This window comes from Rhinolophus hipposideros, assembly GCF_964194185.1.
Source record: "Rhinolophus hipposideros genome assembly, chromosome: 10".
Classification (NCBI taxonomy): Eukaryota; Metazoa; Chordata; class Mammalia; order Chiroptera; family Rhinolophidae; genus Rhinolophus; species Rhinolophus hipposideros.
In genome coordinates, this window is record NC_138056.1 from 53423233 (window position 1) to 53442810 (window position 19578).

General features: G+C 35.2%; 1 long non-coding RNA gene across 1 annotated transcript in view; it reads right to left on the bottom strand.

Annotated features, from left to right (window-relative positions):
- LOC308503760 overlaps positions 1-19578 on the bottom strand; it is a 965753-nt gene that overhangs the window by 510315 nt on the left and 435860 nt on the right. Inside the window, exon 3 of the long non-coding RNA XR_013994239.1 lies at positions 17156-17233. This is a non-coding gene — a long non-coding RNA (uncharacterized lncRNA). The remainder of the gene's footprint in view (positions 1-17155; positions 17234-19578) is intronic.

Consider the following 19578-nt stretch of genomic DNA (forward strand, 5'->3'; position numbering starts at 1 on the left):
AAAAATTAGCCAAATTAGAAAGGAACTACTTCATCCTTAGGCCCAGTTTTAATCCCTTTTCTTCCTTGTCTAAAAAAAAGAAAAAAAAAATAGAATAAAAAAGAGAAAAGAGAAAAAAGAAAGAAAAAGAAAAAAGAAACGAAATAAAAGATTTTGTAGTAAGCCTGAAACACTTATTGTTCATTCTTTTGTGTGAAAACTACTGCATACACAGTCTCCAGAGCCATCCAACTTATAGTTAAAAGGGTAAATGACAAGTCTATTATTAAAGTTTTGATTAGTACTATTAGCCAAGGTCCAAAGAGGATTTTGTTCAACAGTTTTGAAAAGCCAAACAGGGAAATTTCATGTAGGTGTCTATGCATTTGCCACAGAATGACTGACACTTCAGATTGTCAAAATGTCGAATTCCTTCAAAGACTTCCAAACAGGATGAAATAGGAGTAACTGCTTTTCAGGTATCCAGAGAGACTGCTAATTTTAAAGTATAATGTCTCCTTTGCCTAAGTAAGCTCGGCGCTATTGCTTTCCACTCTCTCTACTCTAAGAGCTTCTCTGAGAAACAATCGAATCTGGGTTCGATTAGAGATGTTCTTCTTGAGTCAATATGGAGCACCGTGCCCACCTGTAACTTCCTGGCCTATTAAATCCATCATTCCTAAACAAGACAGTGAATTGTCATTCAAATCACTTTTAATCTGTGCAGATTTGGGGATGATTTTGGAATCCAACTCACATTTTCAAATAAAGAGGTGTGAATGTGATCCATGAGTAGCTCAGCATGCTTCAGCAGTGTGAAAGTATAGCCTGTTCAACTTCTATGAAGAACTTTCACAGCGGGCCCTGGCATTATATAACATCTGGTCCACATTCTGATTTAAGGAAAATCCTGAAAATGTGCATCTCATTACATGAGTCCTCATTACCACTAGGCTTTGGAGTGAAATTTGCATCCAGGTGGGGAAGGTCATGTGTAGAGGAAAAAGAAAGTGACTTTGAAATCAGACAGGCTTGGTTTTAAGTTACTGCTCTGCCACTGATAGCTTGTATGTCAGGGTGGGCCAACTTGTAATGGCTACAGAGTAAGTCCTTAACACCACCAGCACTTCTTCAAATGTATACTAATTGGTTTCACTGGAAATCCTGCAGAGATTATTTGGAACGTTTGTTGCAATTCCATTACCATGATCAAAAAATAATTTGTGTTGCCAGTCCTTTCCCTTTACTGCTACCAGTCATGTTGTTGAAATGCAAATCATGTCACTGCCTCAGGAACCACTTTCATGGCTCTACACTGCCTGAAGTACACAGTCTAAGGCCATGAGCATGCCTGCGGGAGGGATTGGTAGAGGGGAAGGGAAGGCGTGTGCACCACCCTCGCTCTGTCTCCTAACATTACCAGTCTCAGTCTCCATTTTTAAGCTCTTTCAAACCTCTGTACCTCTGTGCTGTAAGTGCGTAATTTGATAATCCCAGACATCTGTATATACTCATGAAACCATCACCAGTATAAGATGATGGATATATTCTTCACACCAAAAGTTTTTCCTGTCCCCTTTAGCCCCTCTCTTCAGCCCACTTCCCAGTCCCCAGGTAACTAGCGATTTGTTTTCTGTCACTAATGATTAATTTGAACTTTCCAAAATTTTATATAAATGAAAATCAAGCTGTATGCACTTTTTTTTTCTAATTTGGCTTTTTTTATTTCAGAATAATCATTATGAGATTATTCTATATTGGTGCGTGTGTCAGTAGTTCATTCCTTTGTATTGCCTTCTATTGTCTAATTCTGTTGTATGTCTATACCATAGTTGATAAATTCTTTCATTTATTGATGAATACTTTGTTTGTTTCTAGTTTTGGGGTGATACAAAAAACATTGCTATGAATATCCAACTGCAGTCTGTACCATTATACAGGCCTCCCAGTATTATATGAGATTCCCAAATGTTCCACATCCGTGCCAACAAATAGTGTCATCATTCTTTTTACTTTTAAACATTTTAATAAGAGTGCAGGGACATTGTGGGGACAGAGCCAGGAGTGCAGTTTCCAGGTTCTCGGCCTCACGTGGAAAGGTGCTGGCTCAGGTAGTAAATGGCCATCAACTGTGATTGGATGGCCATCAGCTGTGTTTAGTTGGCCGTCAGCTGTAACCAGTGAGCCACTGGCCACTAATATAACTGCCATGGCTACTCTAGCAGCAAATGTGGGCTAGCAAGAAGATGGTGGCTGAGCTAGCGAGAGCGGGTTGCGGTTAGCAGGGCGGATTGCAGCTGGCAAGTGGGGTTGGTTAGCAGAGAAGCGGATGGCAGGTTGCAGATCGTGTGGCTCCTGCTTCCTGTGTCTCCAACCCAGCCACCAGCGAGAATATAGTGGTATGACTCCCCTACCTATGGCTCTATGGGTGTTCCTTTTTGGCCTCACCATATCCTGCGTTCTTATGTGGGGACCAGAGACCTCATATGACACATGGCACAGCGAGTAGGGTCTCCCACACGACAAGCATCCTTGGAGGTTTTAATTTATATTTCCCTAATGATTAATGGCAAATGCTTATTTACAATCCATATGTATTATTTTGGTGAAGTGTCTGTAAAAAATCTTTTGCCTGTTTATTATTGGTTTATTTGACTTCTTATAATGTCATTGAAGAGGATTTTTTATATATATTCTGGAATAAAATCTGTTATCAGATATTTGTTTGCAAATGCTTTTTCCAAGTCCATGACTTTTTAAATTACTCTCTTAGCAGTGTCTCTCAAAGAGCAAACATATTTAATTGTGATGAAGTTCAATTTATGAATATTTCCTTTTATAGATCTTGCTTCCAGTGTCATATCTAACAAACCTTGCCTAACCCAAGGCCATGATGATTTGTTTTCTATGTTTTATATTTTAAATTTTGATCTATGATACATTTTGTTAATGTTTGTATATAGTGAGAAGTATGAATCTAAGTTCATATCTTTGCATATGAATACCCAATTGTCCCCAAACCATTTGTTGAAAAGGCTATCTTTTCTCCACTGAATTGCTTTTGTCAAAAATCAATTGTTTATAAATATATGGGTCTATTTCTATGAATCTCTGTTCTGCTCCATTGATCCATATGTCCATCTTTATGCCACTATCGCACTGTCTTGTTCTTATAGCATTATAATAAGTCTTGAAGTTAGGTAATGTAATTGCTCCAACTTTACTCTTTTTCAATGTTGTTTTGGCAATTCTAGGTACTTTGTATTGTCATATGAATTTTAGAATCCACTTGTCAACTTTTACCAAAAAAATCTGATGGGATTTTTACTGGAATTGCATTGAGTTTATAGGCAAATCGGGGAAAATTTAAAATCTTAATATTAAGTCTTACAATTAATAGAAAAAGTTTATCTCTTCACTTATATTTAGGTCTTTAAAATCTTTCAGTAATGTTTTATCTTGTTTGTTTTCAGGCTACATCTTCTGCCAGATGTATTCCTAAGCATGTCACATTTTTGATACTATTTTAAATGGTATATTAAAATTAAATTTCAATTTCTAATTGTATCCTGCAACCTTACTAAACTTAATTAGCTCCAGCAGCTTCTTTGTAGTTTCCACAGGATTCTCTACAGACAATCATGTCACCTGCAGATAAATACAGTTTTATTCCAATTTGGGTATTTCCTCTCTCTCTCTCTCTCTCTCTCTCTCTCTCTCTCTCTCTCTCTCTTCATTGCGTATACTGCAACCTTTGCAATATGCTGAATACAAGTGGTGAGAACAGACATTCTTACATTGTTCCTTATTTTAGGGGAAACATTCAGTCTTTCACCATTCTCTGTTCCTTAAGAGGTTAAGGAAATTCCCTTCTAATTCAAGTTTAATGAGTTTTTTTATCGGGAATATATGTTGAAGTTTTTCAAATACTTTTTCTGTCTCTATTGAGGTTATCATGTAGTTTATTACTAAGTCAACCTTGCATTCCTGTAATAAACTCCTGATGTATAGTATGTATAATCTATTTCACATGTCACTGGATTAGATTTAGATTTGCTAAAATTTTAAGAAATTTTGCATCTATGTTTATGAGGCATATTAGTCTGTAGTAATGGTTTTGTCTGGTTTAGGTGTTAAGGTAATTCTGGCTTCAACTAGTTAGCTGGCAAAGATAGCTCTTCAATTTTCTGTAACAATATGTATAGATTTGATATTATTTCTCCTTTAAATGTTTAGTGAATTTACAAGTAAAACCCTCCTGGCCTGGGATTTTTTTGTGGGAAGGTTATAATACACATTCAATTTCCTTAAGTTATAGCTTCGTTTAATTTATCTATTTCTTCTTGAATGAGAATACTAGTTTCCTAGGGCTGCTGTAACAAAGTGTCACAAATAAAGTGGCTTAAAACAGCAGACATTTATTTCCTCACACTTATGGTGGCCAGAAGTCTGTAATCAAGCTTTCATCAGGGCCAAACATCATCTGAAAACTCGAGAGAACTCTTCCTCCTCTCTTTCAACTGTTCGTGACTCCTGGCATTCCTTGGTTGTGGCAACGTAACTCCCATCTCAGCCTCGATCTTCACATGCCCTTCCCTATGTCTTTCTGTGTAAATTTCTCTGTCCTTTCTTTCATAAAGACACAAGTCACTGGATTTAGGGTCCATCCTAAGCACTGGGAAATTTCATGCTGAGATCCTTAACTAATTACATATGCAAAGACTGGTTTGGAGGACAATATTTAACCCACTACAGTGAGCTTTGGTACTTCGTGTCTTTCAAGAGATTCATCTATTTCATCAAAGTTGTAAAATTTATTGGTGTGAAGTTGTTCATAATATGTAACTCTCACATTCTTCATATTGGTAGTGCATGCATATTCTGTTTTTATTCTCGGTCAGTCTAGCTAGAGGTTTATCAACTGTACTTATCAAAGAATATGATTTTGGTTTCATTGATTTTCTCTATTGGTTTTCTGTCTTTTATTGGACTGAAGGGGATTATACTGAATATTACTTGCATCTTTTGCTTACCTGCCATCTAATTTACTATTATTAGTTTCTTAAGGTGGAAGCTAAGGTCACTCATTTGACTTCTCTTATTTTCTAAAATAGGCACTTAGTGCTATAAAATTTCCTTTAAGTTCTGTTTTAGTTAAATCCTACACATTTTAATATGTTGTATTTTCTTTTTTAATTTTTTTAATTAAAATTCACGGGGGTGACAATGGTTAGTAAAATCACATAGGGTTCAGTGTACAATTGTGTATTACATCATCTATATACCACATTGTGTGTTCACCACCCAGAGTCAGTTCTCCTTCCATCACCACTTCTTTGACCCCATTTACCCTCATCTATCACCCCCCAACCCCCCTTACCCTCTGGTAACCACTAAACTATTGTCTGTGTCTATGAGTTTTTGTTTCTTCATTTATTTGTCTTGTTCCTTTGTTGCTTTCAGTTTTATATCCCACATATCATATGGTTCTCTACTTTTTTTGTCTGACTTACTTCGCTTAGCATAATAATCTCAACATCCATCCATGTTATCGCAAATAGCAGTATTTCATCTTTTCTTATGGCAGAGTAATATTCCATATGGTATATATGTACCACTTCCCCTTTATCCAGTCATCTATCAAATGACACTTTGGTTGTTTCTATGTCTTGGCCACCATAAATTACGCTGTAATGAATACTGGAGTACATATATCTTTACAAATAAATGTTTTCAGATTTTTGGGGTAGATACACAGGAGAGGGATTACTGGGTCATATGGTAATTCTATTCTTAATTTTTTGAGGAATCTCCACACTACCTTCCATAGTGACTGCACCGGTCTGCATTCCCACCAACAGTGTATGAGGGTTCCTTTTTCTCCACACCCTCCAACATTTGTTACTATTTGTCTTATTGATGATAGCCATTTTAACTGGTGTGACGTGGTATCTCATTTTGGTTTTTATTTACATTTCTCTGACGATTAGTGATGTTGAGAATCTTTTCATGTATCTATTGGCCATCTGCATGTCCTCTTTGGAGAAATGTCTTTTCAGGTCCTCTGACCATTTTTTAATTGGATTTTTTTTGTTTGTTTTGTTGTTGTTGAGTTGTATGAGTTCCTTATATGTTTTGGATATTTGCCACTTATCAGAGGCATTGTTCGAACTCTCCCATTCGTTTGGATACCTCTTTATTTTGCCGATGGTTTCTTTTGCTGTGCAGAAGATTTCTAGTTTGATATAGTCCCATTCATTTATTTCAGCTTTAACTTCCCTTGCCTTTAAGGTCAAATTCATAAAATCCTCTTTGAACCCAAAGTCCATAACTTTATTACAATATACAGATTTAATGCAATCCCCATCAAAATCCTAATGGCATTTTTTAAAGAAATACAACAAAAAATCATCAGATTTGTATGGAACCACAAAGGACCCCAAAATAGTCAAAGCAATCCTACGAAAAAAGAACAATGCTGGAGTTATCACACTCCCTGACTTTAGTTTGTACTACAGGGCAACAGTAATCAAAACAGCATGGTATTGGCAGAAAAAAACACACAGAGACCAATGGAAGAGAATTGAAAACACAGAAATAAACACACATAAATATTGACAGATAATTTTCAACAAAGGAGCCAAAAACACGCAATGGAGAAAAGACAGTCTGGGAGTCTTGGTGCTGGGAGAATTGGAAAGTCACCTGCAAAAGAATGAAACGAGACTGCTATTTGTCACTGTGTACTAAAATTAACTGAAAATGGATCAAAGACCTAAACAATAAGACCTAAAACAACGAACTGCATGGATATGCTGCATTTCCATCCAGTTCAAAATACTGCCTAATTTTCCTTTGATTTCTAGTTTGGGCCATGACTTATTTAGAAGTGTGTTATTTAGTTTTCAAAACCTGGGGATTTTCCAGATGTCTGTTATTGATTTCTAGTTTAATTTCATTGTGGTCATAGAAAATATATGGGTGACATGGATTATTTTGAATTTATTGAAACATATGCTCTAGTCAGAATATCATCTATCTTGCTAAATGCTCCATGTACAGTTGAAAATAACCTACATTCTGCTCCATTTGGTTGGAGTAGTCTATAAATGTTAATTATGCCAGTGGATTTCAGAGTCCTTCAAGTCATCTATAACCTTATTGATTTTCTGTTGACTTTTCCTGTTGTTACAAAAGAGGTGTTGAAATTTCTGATTCTAGATTTGTTGATATCTAGTTTAAGTTCTTACAGGTTTTTGTCTCATATCTTTTGAAGCTCTATTATTAGGTGCACAAATGTTTAGGATTATTTCTTCTATGATGAATTGACTCTAAAATTATGAAATGATCCTCTTTATTTCTGTTAATATTCTTTACCTGATATACCCACTGCAGCTGTCTTTTGTTTACTGTTAGCATGATCAAATTTTCCTTTTTTTTCCCCTTTTAACCTATGTGTATCTCTATACTTAATGTATGTTACTAGTTGACATATGTTTTATCCATTCTCACAATCTCCAACTTTTAATTGGGATGTTTAGTCCATTTATATTTAATAAGATTATTGACAAAGTCAGTCTTAACTTTACTATTGTGCCTTAAAAAAAAAAAAAAAATCCCATATATTTTTGTAGTCTTTTTCCTCTTATCCTCGTATACTGTTTTGTGGGTTTTTTTTTTTTTTTTGGATTAACTAAACTTTTTTAACTTTTATTCAAGTGTAATCATCACCCAAAATAATGCATGTAGCTTAAATGTTCAGTTTGTTGAATTTTCACAAAGCAGCACATTTGTATAATGAGCATGTGGGATTAAATTTAAAGCATATTTTACATTTCCAACAAACTCAACACATTAGTTAATACTGGACCAGATTTAGAGGACTTTTGAGCTCAAGCAGGCGACTTTGAACAGTAGGGCTGGGAAACTAGGCTGATTCATAGCCCTGGATAGAGACTGAGAAGGGACGGGGTGTAGTGCTAAGGTCTGTGGTTGGGGAGGGTGCCCTATATGCAAGAAAGGACACAGAGAAACAATGTCCACCCTCGTTACCTCCCACCCCACCCTTGGAGGCTGGTGAGGCCAAGCCCGCGAGCCCAGGTAAGCTAGTAAGAATGCAACAGTCGCCACGCTACCTCGCGTGCGCATCTCTCTGGGTGAGTGAGCCCTTGACAGGAAGGGGGAGTCCATCCTGTTCTCCAGAGCCCCCACAGTGCAGCCTGATCCGGGCTGGCTCCACAGGACGCAGCTGTGCCCCAGGAGCAGGACCTCCTTTTCCTGGCCCAGGGCTCCCTCTTCCAGCCGAAGCCACCTGAGCTCATCACAGGGAATACGGGCGTGGGTGGCAAGAGAGTGCAGCGGACACTGTGGGGCCATAGTGGTCCCGGCCACCATGATGCTGTGAGGATCTTCAAGCACCGTAAGTAGCTCCTGTGGGGGCTGGGAGAGTCTCTCCTTTCTGAACATTTTTAATTGCTTTATACCTCCTTTTTAAGCTATACCTCTGCTTATTACTTTAGTAGTTGCTCTAGACTTTGTAATATACACCTTTGACTTATTACAGTTTACCTTCAAGTGCTATGATAATACTTCACGTATACTAAAATAACTTGAAATAATATACTCCCATTTCTTCCCCTGACCTTTCCTATTATTTTCATACATTTTAATTCTCTGTATGTTACAAAACTCACAATACAATGTTAATATTTTTCTCTAAACAATTAATTATCTTTCAAACACATTTAAATATAAGACTTTTTTTAAAAAATATATTTACCCATGTAGTTACTATCGCTGGTGTTTTTTATTACTTTTTGTGGGTGTGTGTGTGTTAACAGTTTTTGATCTTTAGTGCAATTACTATACCCACACATTAAATTAAAAAAAAGTATTTTCATGTCATAACTTAAAAATTTTAACTAGATTTATTGAAATACAATTCTCATATGATTCAATTAATCTGTTTAAAGTATATAAACACCTATATTTAGTATATTCACAAAGTTGTGCAACCATCACTACCTTCTAAGTTTATAAACTTTTTAGTATCAAAAGAAAAAAATACCTTAGATCTATGATCAGCCACTCCCTATTCACTCCCAATTAATTCCCTATCTACGCATAGGCAAACACTAATCTACTTTCTGTCTCTGTGTATTTATCTATTCTGGCTATTTATTACAAATAAAATCATGACTGTTATTGTCTTTTATAGTCTTTTGTGACTTGCTTATTTCTCTAAGCATACTGTTTGCAAGGTTTTTTCCTTACATGTTTTAGCATGTATTAACATTTAATTCCCTTCTACTGCTGAGTATTCCACTACAAATATACCAAATCGTGTTCATCCATTCATCAGCTAATGGAAATTTGGGTTGTTTTGGTCATCAGGAGTACTGCTGTAATGAACGCTTGGGTACAAGATTTTTCTTCACAGCACTTGAGTACAAAGTTCAGTATAAAGATATGTTTGGAATTCTGTTACATCTAAGAGTGAAATTTCTAGGAGTTGTATAGTAATTCTATGTTTCACATTTTTAAGACATGCCAAAGTGTTTTCTAAAGTAGCTATATCATTCTACATTTCTACCAGCAATGTATGAGGATTCCAATTTGTATATCTCCTTGTCAACACTTGTTATTCTCCTTAATTTTCATTATAGCCATCCTAGTGGGCATAAAGTACCATCACACTGTGGTTTTGATTTCCATTTCCCTAATAAGAAATGTCCATTTTTTCATATGCCTATTGATCTTTTGTATACAACCTTTGGAGGGATGTATTTATATTAGTTGCCCATTTTTGAGAGGTTATTTACCTTTTTTATTATTGAGCTATAATAGTTATTTATACATTTGGAATACAAGTCCCCTATCAGATACATGATTTGTAACTATTTTGTCTCATTCAGTGAGTTTTCTTTTTACTTTAATGATGATATTGTTTACAGTACAAATTTTTTTAATTGTGTGATGTTCCATTTATTTGTTTTTCTTCTGTCACTTGCACTTTTGGTGTCATATCTAAGAAGAGACTGCTTAGCAAATATTTTATACCACCACTGGTCTAAGCCCTTGGGAACATCTATAATCAAAAAAGTTGTGGTTCCTGCATTCATGTAAATTAAGTTTATTGGAAGAGCCACTCATTTATTCAAATTTACATAGAAATGTATAATTGTAAACTAGCTAGTGCTATGAAGAAAAATCTTAAGAGCTATGAGGAAATATAACCAAATATAACCAAGTATAACCAAACCTGTGTGTGGGGGGTGTGTGTGTGTGTGTGTGTGTGTGTGTGTGTGTGTGCACAAATATCAGGGGGAAGTTGTCAAGAAAGTGTTTCCTGGTGAAACAATTTTTGAATTGAGACCTGTGGAACCTAAAAGAGAAAAAAAAAAAAACAGTAAAGGAAACTTTCCACTCAGAAAAAAACCTGAAAATGTATGTTACCTAGAGGAACTGAAAATGGACAGTGTTGAGTTGCAGAGAAACTAGGGCTGAGAGAATCACCAAACAAAGCCATAGAAGCAAGCAGATACAATAGCGTGCAGAGTCTTGTAGATTATGTGAAGAACTTTAATATTTTTCCCCAAAGCAATGGTGAGTGATTGGAGGATTAATCACTTTGGGTGCAGTATGAAAAACAGATTGTGGAAAGAATAAGTGGTAGTTAGGTGACCAGTAAGGAGGCAATTGCAGTTATTCCGGCAAGAGATAATGGTGACATGGAGTATGGTTATAGCAGTGAAGATAAAGAGAAGTAAAGAAATTGGAGAGACATTTACTTAGAGAAATGAATACAGCTTGACCTTGGATAGGGTCTGTGAGTGATAAGTAACTAATTGCTATCTTTGTCCTAGAAAAAAAAAAGCTGTCCACAGAGTCTTGAATTTCAAAGTTAGCTGATCTGGTTCCCAAACGTTTATTTGTCTCTAATCAGACTAAGTATGGTGTGAGATGGAAACTAGACCTACCAGGGGAATCACTTCATAAATTATATAAATGTCTAACTACTGCGCTATACACCTGAAAGTAATGTAAAATAATATTGAATGTCAAATATAATTAAATATGTAGGTGTGATCAAACGATATGGTGAATGTTTAAATTAAAAAAAAATTATCACAGTAAAAGGCACATTGCTATGAATGCCCCCCAAAATACTCCCCTTCGCTTTCAACACACCTGTCCGTCTATATATAATCATGGGCTGTAAAGGACAGCATAGGGAGTATAGATATGTACAGTGTCAGATGGATGGTGGACTTGTGGGGTTATAACTCTGTAAGGTGTGCAAATGTCTAATAATTATGTTGTTTTGTACACCTTTAACTAATAATAAGAATAAAAAAGACTGAGTACCTGAACTTCTTTCTTGTTCTGCTTACAAATCTGATCTCATTAACTTCTGATTTCTAGTGTTTTCTTCTATATGCATACTCCATCATATCCTTCAGATGGATACAATATTTGATACACGTCCTCAGATACTATTATTGCATATACTGCTTTGCTAAATTCTGTGCCTTTATCGTCTTATATCTTCTTAGATTATTTTTCTTTTGGCAGCCATTGGTACAACCTGTCTAATTTAGTTCAGTCTTCCAGAACTTCACCAGGTACCAGATTATGTGGCTGACATTCTTACAGGCAGAACTCTAGAAGGTGAAGTGGGCGAGGGGAAATTTCCTTCCTGGCCTTTGAATATCAGCCTCACGTAGAGATCAGCAAAGCTTGTAACTGACACATACTGTTCCAGCTCTAGAACTAAGATGCTTTCACAATAGGAACATCTTACAAGTTCACAATATCTTCTCATCCCCCACTACCCTAATCAGACCATCCTTTCACCATACCCACACTGCAAAACAAAGTAAAACATTAAATGTCTCTTTCAGATATAAAAATGGATGAATTTCTCTCTAGATGTTAAAGCTTTAGGAAACATGATATGTAATTACCTTCTTCTATAATTCCCTATATTACAGTTCTGAAGTTTGCAGTGCATATCCCTGCAATTACTTCTATATGTAATTACATTTGCATAATAGTTACATGATCTTATTTACATAATATCTAAGTTGATGATTCATTTTTCAAAAACTTTTTAGATGTCCCAAAACAGGACACACTGGAGCTATATTTATTTATTACATAAAACGTTAGAGAAAAAATAAATATATGCATATATATTAGTTTGTCACAGTAAGGCTAGTACATAAAAATTTGGGGATGGATAGTCAAATAGATGTAAGTCAAATGAAAAAGAGTAGAAGACATACTCATGTCAGAGTGACAGATTGTTTCTATGTAGCATAAGCGAGAGGTATACGAGTATTATATTCCAAATATAATCAACATCGAAATACACCATAATGGTAACAAACTTTGAATGCATGGCTTTTCCCCTGGAGTTGTAGACATTCCATCCCAGGTATGTGTGAAGCCCAGCGGGTTTCACCTCATAACGGGAAGATTTAAAGCTTTTGAGTCAACTACATCTGGGTTCAAATCCTAGCTGGGCAACTTCCAGTTGAATGATCTTAAACGAGTTATTTTTTTCTCTCTGTGTCTAACTTTCCCTTCAAAGTTCAGACAGTAATATATACGTCAGAGTGCTGCAATAAGGGTTAAAGAAGATACCTAATAGAAATGAAAGACTCGTTGGTATATGTTAGGTGATCAGCAACGTTAAGTTTCATTCTTCTCTCTCTAGTCTTTTCTTTATAGAATTTTATGTATCTTCCAAGTAGTAAGTAAGCCATATAATAAAACATATTTTACAGATGGAGCTAATTCCCAAAGAATGTCTTTAATACAGAGGTTTTCAAACTGTAACAAATGTCAGCACCCTCTGGAGTGCTTTCAATCCGTAAGTGGCTGAGTCCCACGACAAGCGTTTTTGATTCACATGGTTTGGATAGGACCACTAATTTGTATTTCTACAAAGTTATCCTGCTGCTGGTGTTTGAGGACCACACTTCAAGAACTGCGGCTGTCACACATGTATAACCACCAAAACGATTGAATGGCAAAACGGGAGGGTAGACCACGTTTCCCACAGCCATACTGCCATCCTAAACTTGACATGTATTCTTCAGAAAAGTCAGCATGATGCAGTGTGTGGGATTCAGCATACCTAGATCCGTCCTTCTCTCAGTGTGCATGTGACCTTGCACATGTCACTTCACTAATGCTGGCTGCACTTTCTCCATCCTAAAATTTAAAGGACTGGACTAAACCAATGTTTTTTAAATTGTGTTCTCGAAACATTGGAAGTGGCTTCAAAGTAAACTCAGGGGTGGCGTTAGTGGAGGAGGTGAACAGACCAGAATCTGAGCTTCTCCCATCCCCAAATAGATCAGCTCTCCTTATATAACTTTCATATACAGTGTAGTTCCACATAAGAAACCAAACCAAAGCAAATAAAACAAACACAAACAAGCAATCCGGTCTTAAAATACTTTGGATTAGGTGATATCACGGTCACTTTTACATTGGCTTTCTCAAATATTGAGATCTATATAGAACACCCTGTACTCCTACCTTTCTGTATTTGCAATTATAATCAACCTGTGGCACTGCCAATTTCAAACTTCAAACTATCTTCAGTGAGTTTTAGTGCTGAGATTTTCTTCTACTACAATTATTTGAAAACAGATAAGCCATTTTTATTCCATGTGATCTCTCTCTCTCCCAGTCTCTGTCTCTCAATGTCTCTCTCTCATATACATAGGTATGTAAATATCATATATATGATACATGTATATCTCATATATATCATATATATATGATATATACAGAGGGTGCCAAAAATAGTGTATGCACATTTTAAGAAACGAAAAACCTGTATTAATAGATACCGATAACAAAAGATGAATACAAGTCACGTTTCACTTCTGCAATTACAAGAGGTGCTCAAAGTGGTTACCCTCAGCGTCCAGACACTTCTTTTTATTTATTTATTTATTTATTTATTTATTTATTTATTTATTTATTAGTTTCAGGTGTACAAGACAAGGTAATACTTAGACGTTCATCATTTATATCCCTCACACTGTGAACCCCCCTCCCCCCATCCACTATCCCTCCGACCTCACACTGAACCATCACATTATATATATAAAATTATAGTTGGCATTCATTAATGTTTAGCTTCTGGTGTACAATGCCATGATCAGGTATCCACAGTATCCCTGAGGTGGTCTCCCAAATAGGACGCATGTCCATCGGATACCCAACAAAATCTTTACAACATTATAGAATACCTTCCCCAAATTAATTTTCAAAAAAACCCTGAGGCCATCTTGTGGTTACCAGCTGCTTCCAAATCCCTTCACCTTTCCCCTTATCCCCAACCCCCCCCCCCACACCCATCTACCAACTCTCGGTTGGTAGATGGGTTGCAGCACTTTACACAATAGCCAAGATATGGAAACAACCAAAATGCCCATCGGTAGATGACTGGATTAAGAAGCCGTGGTACATTTATACAATGGAGTATTACGCAGCCATAAAGAAGAAAGAAATCTTATCATTTGCAGCAACATGGATGGATCTAGAGAACATTATGTTAAGTGAAATAAGTCAGAAAGAGAAAGACAAGTACCATATGATCTCACTTATATATGGAATCTAAAGAAAAGACTATGTGAATGAACTAATCAGACACTTCTGATTACAGCAAACTACTGCTTGAACAATGTTGACCAAAATGTTAACATATCTTAAAATGCGGATGCATTTGTATGGTATACCTGGTATATCATATATGACACTCTGATTAATTATCTAAGAAATTCCACAATACAGTTAACCTTTTTTGAGTGCTTGCTCTATGTTACCCATATACTAAGTGTTTGAAAAGTATAACCTAACTCAATTCTTGGAAAAAACCTTTTAGATTATATCATTTCCCACTTGCATACATAGCAACTGTAGAAAAAGAGGTTAATTTACTTTCTCATGAATCACAGCTAGTGAAAGACGAATGTGGGACATGATCCTAAGTCTACTTGGATCTAAAATGTATGCTCTGTCCATGCAATAAAAAGATCAAATGACCAGATTATCAAAAGGGACAATCAAAATATATTTAGATAAATCTCTTTGATACCAAAAATAACCAAACAAATACATAAATAAGAACGAACTAAGATACTGCATACCTATGTGAGAGTAGCTAGTGTTCCTCCAACAGAGGTCTTTCATTCAGTAAGTAGAAAGGGGAGGGTTTAAACGCTCTGTCCAGAATCATGGAGGCAGTCTAATGAACTACAAAATGCTTGCTTCATTTTGTTTATTTGATTTTTGAAATGTAAGCTTGGCTGAAAAACTTTAGGCTAAGTTCATAAAACAAACGAAAACATATGTTAACTAAATGCCTTGACCAAAACCAGTGATGAATGTGTGTAGGGGGAAGGCAGGTAAGAAATGATGTAAGGCAGGCATCATGAAACACAGAAACTCAACCATAGTGCCAACTTCTCAACGAGGAAGACTAATAACCTCTTAATTAAGGGTTTTGACTCCAAAGATGCTTCATTTTCAACCCCCTTATTCTATGAGATTAAAGTTTTAATGGAGGTTAGACCGATGGCCCATAATCTAGAGATATAGATAGTGATTTTGTACAAAATCTGAGCAGGTTAGTAGTCAGAGGAATCATTCTAACCGAGGGACACTCCTCCATCTTCTTAATAACTGTTTAAGCAAATCAGACAAAAAAAAAAAAAAAAGGCAGCCTGATGAGTAAGGCTGTTGTAATCAGAAAATCATATGATATGATTCTTGAAATGATGATAAGTTGCATTGCAAATTGGTGTTTTAAGGTTGACCCTCTTGTTCTTCCTTGGGACATTAGCTAAGTAGGAGGTACTCACTCCCAGTCGGGCCTGCTTATCTGTATTCTACAGTTTTATTCATCACCTAGTCTCAATAAGTATTTGTGAAGGTTGAAGGGAAAGAATTACTACAAAATTTATTTAAACATAAGGTATGCATTACAATATTGTTATTTACAAAAAAACAAAAAAATGTGAATCATGTTGGCCTCAATTCTTTCCTCAACTGTGAAATAAATGCCAGTTCATTGATGCATACATTATGTTTTAATTTTTTCTCATGACCTCATAAATTAGAAACCCCCATGAAAAATACTAAGAAATATGTGGATAAACAAGAGATGAATATGACCAATATTAGTAGTTAACTACTATACGATCTTTATATTTTGACAACTGCCATGAGCAACTGATTTTTACAGCATTTTCAGCCAACAAGCCATTAAATGTCTAACGTTAATAAGAATAGTAATATACTAATCAATAATGATAATCCAGTCATAGGCTCTTCTAATCCTTCTGTTAACACTGATGTATTGATGCACTGACATGAAATTCTAATTGTTTTGTTTTCTCTTTCTATGTTTCTCCCCGTCTCTGTCAAATCACTATCCACAAAAGCAAATGATATATTTTACCAACATATTACAGTTCTGTGTCTATTCTCCAAAGTGAACAGCATATCTGTTTCCAAATATCATTTATTTGGAAGGTCTTTATAACTTGACTACAATCTGATTTCCACTTCACAAAAATTTGTACCCAACCATCTTGAAAAATGCATGCAAAGACTGAGTATTCAGTTTAATTTGTGGTTTTAACCCCTCCATTTTCACATTGCAGGGAAACATCTGCCCTACTAATCATTGTTACTTTCATTTCAACAGACAATGCATTCAAATACTGATTAGAGTAAGATGCGGCAGTCTTCCAGTGCATATCAAACAAAAGAACAATGAACACCCAGATTACATTAGAAGGACTGTGACTAAAGACATTTAGATAGAATATATGTTGAGAGGGTAATTATTAGGTGGAGTACATTGCAATGTAGAAGCTTTAATGAGTACTTGTATAAATACTTTCTTTTCCACTAGAGAGATCTTGTAGTAGGGGTGAAATTAAATAAATAAATAAGTAAGTAAGTAAGTAAATAAATAAATAAATAAATAAATAAAATAAAATAAAAAAGTGGTCCCTTACTTTTATTTAATTAGCAAAATCAATTGCTTCAAGTTCTATTGTAAGAATATTTTTAAAGTTTCACTCTGAAGTCTATTATATGTATTTGATTTTGAATCAGTACATTTTGGTACTGGAAGACATACCTGATTTGGTGGTTCCTTCTTCACCCCGTGCAGTGAGAATCGATAGATTGATGCTGTGAGACAGCTACCTGAGGTGATCTAAAATGAAAAAGGCATTTTGAAATTAGGAAAAGAAACTTTCAAACTTCAATAATGATGGTCTCATAATAGGATATTTTTCAGTCAATCAATATTTACAGGGTATGTGCTGTGTACTGATCCCAGTTATATATGGACATGGAAAAGCAAAAGAAAGAGTGAAAAACAAAACACAAACAAACCTAGCTTGATGTCACTAAATATTTATGAAATTAATGGATAATCAAATAAAAATGGAAAAAATAAAATCTTTCTCTGGATGAGTTTATAAATTATTTGGGAAGGAAAATATCACATGAAAAACATCTACTAATCATAGATATCAAATGCATATATGAGTAAATAACTCTGAATTATTTTATACAAAATTTCTACAAATAATTTTGAAACTGAAGATAAGATTAAAAGTAAAATTGGAATTGGATTAGAGAGAAGACTTCCAAGAAGACAGATTATTTTTGGAGTATCTATTAAAACCACCTAGATCACAAGCCCTAAACCTGAATTCTTGAGAGCAGATGTCCCCTGGAAGAGAATGCAGTGTAGTTTATTACACACACACACACACACACACACACACACACACACACACACATTTACACATATATGCAATTTAACATTAATGGTGATACTATGATTGTGTTAGTTTAAGATACAAATCTTAGCTACTATAATTTAAAAAAACACATTCTGTGGTGTTCACTTGGCATTATATCAGAAAGACCATCTTCCAGAGTTAACTACACTGCTTTCTTGTATGTATCTCTCCATTATCACCTGAGGCTTTGGTAATTAACCTGATGAATGTCAAAATGAATTTGTATTCACCAATTAGGGGCTTGTTAATTAGCATAATGACTATTAGAAGTAGGTTCTCACTGATGAAATTGGAGGCATTTAGATATGCATATTTGTTCATATACTTTAGGAAGACTGGCTTCTCTTTTCATTATCACAATGTAAGAATTGAATGATTCCTGTAAACTATATCCTCAAGGACAGTGGCCACAGATGGGCCCTAAAGTGTTTTATGCTTGGACTAGAGTGTCGGGGAATTTGTAATTGCCCAATGACCATTACAAGAGTTACTTCTGTTCACATCCACCTCAAGTGACCTTTTCATACCAGGTCATGGTCAGAAGAACTAAAAATACCCCATGACTTTATTGAGATTACAATATAGGTTGCATACACTGGTTTGTGTTTGATTGCTAATGAATATATTTATAAATTTCTGTGTGTTTGGTAGAATTTGGTTTGACTTGTTTTTATTATAACTTGACATCATATTATAGATATAGCTGACCTTCACCTGAAACTTCTAAGGTAGCTAACATGATCTACGAGAAAAAGAACGTGAGTTGGGTGTGACAAATGAATATATCTCAGCTTGCATCAATGCTCTGAGTACAATTCTCCTAATCTCTAAATCCTTTCCATTGATCACTTATCTTGAGTGTGGTCTCCAAAGAATAATCATCTCAACCTAGAAACTGTCATTCAAAACATCCTCTTTGCTAGTCTCTGAATTTAGCATCGGCCTATAGATTTACAGAAGTCAAAACCACTGTATATATGTATTTTTTTAACTCACAGTCTAGAAGGGAGCCAGAAAGTCCATAAAATAATCATGATACAATATGATAAGTAGAGTGCAATATAATCTAATAGCTAAGAGCAAAGCTACAGTTAAATGCATTGATATTTAATCATTCAACAAATATTTTAATTTTTTGTCACTTACTATATGCCAGGTAGAGAGAATGAAGAGAAACTCCTTGACATTTTAAAGCTCTCTGAGGTGTATATACACTGTGGATGCAGAGAAGAACCAGAATTTCTGAGATCTCATTGTGCTAGAAGTATGCCTTATTCAGGAAAACAATTTTAACTTTCAAAAATCTATTTTAATATTGTTATTTCCATAGCAACTGGTATTAAGTTAATGGACACCATTTATAGTAGTGTCTAACCCAGGTCTTCTGTTATAAATTTATCTTGACCATAATCTATGGGTAGGTACAAGATAATTCACTAAAGGTGACAGCCACACCAAAGATATGGATGGACAATGGCTAAAGTAAATCAGTGAAACTGTGAGCCAATGAAATCAAGACCTTATGCTTTATTCGTCTTTATTGAATTTGCAATTAACAAAATTCCTGGTAAGTAATGAGTACTTAAGCAAAACAAATTACTGTGATGAATGTCAACAAGTAATATGTTATTCAGATATTCATATCAAACATGTGTCCAAATAATTGAAGACAGCATAATTTTTGTATTATTTATTATAACAATCTTTATATAACTTTTAGTATTATGTTTATAATTGGAAGAAATAT